The sequence below is a fragment of the Sus scrofa genome, chromosome 1, assembly GCF_000003025.6.
Source record: "Sus scrofa isolate TJ Tabasco breed Duroc chromosome 1, Sscrofa11.1, whole genome shotgun sequence".
Lineage (NCBI taxonomy): Eukaryota > Metazoa > Chordata > Mammalia > Artiodactyla > Suidae > Sus > Sus scrofa.
In genome coordinates, this window is record NC_010443.5 from 241,056,274 (window position 1) to 241,060,369 (window position 4,096).

Here is a 4,096-nt window from a genome sequence, read left to right on the forward strand (position 1 = left end):
GGGCGGAGTGATTGATGACAGCGTGCGCGTGCCCCTGAACTCCTCGTCAAAGTTCTCCTACAGGGTTGGCAGCCCTATGTTGAAAGCTGCTCTGTAGCTGAGGCGGCATATGGACTGTTGACAGAGCAGCTGCTGGGGAAGAAGATGCTGAAAGGAAGCCTCGAGGGATAAACAGAGAAACCTACGTTACCACGTGGCGCCCAGGGTGCACTGTTCAACTGCCCAGCTCATGGATTCTCAGCTCCTTGCGGGAAAGGAAAATGATTTGGGGCAGCTGCGCTAGATCTTACGCTCTTAAAATAAGGATCATCATCTTAACATTTGTTGGGCGCTGACTGTGTACCAGCCAGTTCTATAAACTACTTTAGGTATGTTATTGCATCTCCTACTTCAGACAGTCCTCAGCCAAAATAACTGCTATTGATCCCATATTTTACAGATGAAAAAACAAACAAACAAAACAAGGCTAGGAAGTTTAAGGAGATCAAGCTGGTCAGACAGTTAGTGAGTGACCCAGGTTTAATGCCAAGCCTTTATTCCTAAACATGATTGTGGTTTTCTCTCATAAGCGTTTTGAGTGTCAGATCCCTCCCTGGACTAATATTAATAACTACAATGCACTGCTGGTGTAATCTGCAAAGAAATGGGACACATTCTCTTACAGGATCTCCAGAGTATAGGATTATAGTCATGCCTGTTCTTCCAGCTTCTAGACTAGGGTGTGTCACAGAGACATAGGTGAATTAGATGAATAACACATGAATCAATCAGTCTATTAATTAGTCAATGAATCAGTTCACCCTGGGGGGAGTGGCTTTCATATCCATTTTGCAGTTAGGAAAACAGGCTCCTCAGGGAGTCTTGCCTAAGACCTCATAGTAAACTTGTCAGAGAGGAAATGAACTCTGATCTTCAGACCACAGGTCTGGAGCTCTCTCTGCCCTACCTGGAATGCATTAGGTTAAGTGGAGAGAGAGGTTGGCTGGGTGAAGGGGGATGAAGGAGTGTGAGAAAGAACATTAAGCTGTGAGTGTGATTTATTTCAGAGTCAGTTGCTGATATCTTAATAAATCCCTGGTCTTTAGAGCCTGGAGAATATTGTTTCAAGAGCATCTAGTTTTAGCAAAGAGATGTTAATTTTTTTTCTTGTCGTTAGAGTCCTGTCTGGAACCCAGTCCCCTGGGCGCGATGAGCTAGTCTCTGTCCCTCATGTCTACTGAATGCCAGTTTCCCCAGGTGGATCAGTCACCCCAGTTGGAAGTCTGGACCTTTCAGACGTGAAGGCAGAAACCAAGAGTCCATTAATCACATTGAAAGCTGATACCCGACAGAGATTCAATCCCATCTTGAGGCTAGAAACTTGGAGAGAAATGAAGCAGACTAATTTTCCCAGACTCCAGAGGGAAGAGTCCTCAGGTATCAAAGGCAGCACCATAAAGCACATGAACTGCACTACATCAGGGTGCGGCAAGTCATACCTGGCTGTTGGCATGAGGACAAGAGCAGAAGTCTGCCACATCTGGACTGCAAATATATATATATATATATATATATATATATATATATATATATTTTGTCTTTTTGCTATTTCTTGGGCCGCTCCCATGGCATATGGAGGTTCCCAGGCTAGGGGTCGAATCGGAGCTGTAGCCGCTAGCCTACGCCAGAGCCACAGCAACGCTGGATCCGAGCCGCGTCTGCAACCTACACCACAGCTCAAGGCAATGCCAGATCGTTAACCCACTAAGCAAGGGCAGGGACTGAACCCGCAACCTCATGGTCCCTAGTCGGATTCGTTAACCACTGCGCCACCACGGGAACTCCTGGACTGCAAATATTTTTAAGGGTCCACTGAGACCAAAGGTACTTCTTCTCCTGCCTTTGTCTAATCTGGGAGGCCAGATACCCTGAGTGGGTCATTGCAGGCAGAGGCAAAGGAACCAGACTCCTGGGTCCTTTTGGGTTGACTCCCTCCTTTCCTTCCCAGCCTCCCCCCAGCTCCTCTCTCCTCAACCTGCTCTGATACTCTTTGACCTCCGGGTATTTGCTTATGTTTTGCCTGGAGTGCACATTCTTCCTTCCTGCCCAGTAAACTTTTATTTATACTTAGAATCCCAGCTCAAGTCACACCCCTTGCATTCTCCCTGGTGACTTTCTGCTCAAGACTGCCATAGCACTTTGCGAATTCTTCTGCTTCTCACATTCTGTTGCCTTTGTTTGCATTAAGGGTCTGTTTCCCACATGAGGCAGAGAAGAAAGCAGTCAGCCCTAGTCCCTTCCAGAGGTCCAAGGATTTGGTAGATTCTGGTGCTTGGTTGCTGCTCCCTTTCGAATGAACTATAAGGCATGACATCTAATGTACTGACAACCTAGGTTGATTTTCTTTTGAATTACTCATTTTGTACAAACTCCCAAGGGAGCTTTGGGAGACAAGTGGGGAGCAATTTGGAGGACTCATGAGATGCTGAGGCTCCTGGAATTTTGCCCATCCTGAATTTCTATTCAAGCAGAAATGTGTACCCAGAAAAAGTATCTTCCAGATGCTTTTCCAAACCTGAGTCCCTAGGGAGAGAAGGGGCTTGATGGGGACAGTAGATCTCAGTCCCGAAGACCTCCACAGGGCCTTTGGGCACCAAGATGCCTCCCTCCTCAGCCTTTCCAAGCCCTGTTCATGTCGGTATCATCTCAGGCTTCCAAATCTGATGAAAGAGATTCAAGCCAGTCAATTCCAGCTTCCCTGTCATTCCACGCACTAGCCCTGGATCTAGGGCAAGCCACCCATATTCCAGTACTTTCACTTTTGGATAACAAAGATATTGACTGCAAAGGATAGTTACAAAGATGAAATGAGATGTTATTTATTTATCCATATCTATACTTAGTTCTCTTATTGCCATAAAAATAACAGAATAAAGTGTCCTGAAACTTAACTGTAAGCTTAGTAATTTTTCTTTCCACATATGCATATACTTAGGCAACCACTACCCAGATCAGGATTTAGAGGTAAATGAGATTTTAAAAGCTGACATAAGCTTATAAACTGTAAAGTGCTGAAGAAATGTTGGTTTTGAATATTACCAGGAGGTGGAGCCTCTTTCCCATTGAATTCTCCTTCTTCTACAAGTTCTAGGTTTCTAGAAATCATTAGCATCAGTTGCAACCACCCTAGCAAATTGTTGTAAGTGCCAGGACTTCAGTGCCCCAGCTCTGCAGAGTGGCCATGGAGACAGAGCCTACACAGACCCACTGCTCTCAGAACCACCACTCCGGGCATGCGGCCCTGTATCCACCCCCTCAGGTGCCAGAATGTCCTCACAAGAGGGGCCAGTGACAACACAGTAGTTGTGTAGCTTCAATTCAGTATAACTTGACTCATAAGATATGCCAATATGCTAGGTCCTGGGCAGAGAAGGGGAGAAGGAGCTTCCTAGGCTGGGCACTCCAAGGGGGCTCACAGACCCTGGGGACACTAACATGTACATGCCTGTGAAGCAAGGCCCACAGAGGCTGTAGCTCAAATTGTCACCCTTCTCTCCCTTGGGACTCTCTGAGGGTTCCTAGACCTCTATCTTCAGTGCTGACTGCTCCTCTGGGCTTTAGCCAGCTTCTCTGGTTTATCTGCTAGGTGTTTCCACCTGGCTTCTCCCTGCCCACCTCAAGCTCAGGTGTGTCCTTTAGACAATTCATCCTCTTACTTCCTATACCTGCTTCTTCCTCCCTCTCGGCTTTCCTCCTTCATTCTGGCATCACTAACCCCCAAGCATCCAAGCAGAACCACGTCTGTGGTTGCCCTTGCCATGCTTCTTCTCTACTGCCACCTCTGTGTCACTTCTAGAAACCCACCTTCTTCTGGGAACCATGGAGCTGGATCTCTGCCAAAGCTGGAATCTACTGTCCCATTCCTAGACATTTCAAGACCTAGAAAGATGCTCTGCTCTAGAAGGAACCCCTGAGTCCTTTGATTGCATGTTATTTGACCCCTTCTACCTGTTTACCACTGCCACCCTTTATCTGAACCTCTTTCAAAGCCTCTGGGCACTTTCTACCTTGTCTCACTCTGATCTCCCTGTCTTCTGGTGCATAGTGCAGTGTTGGC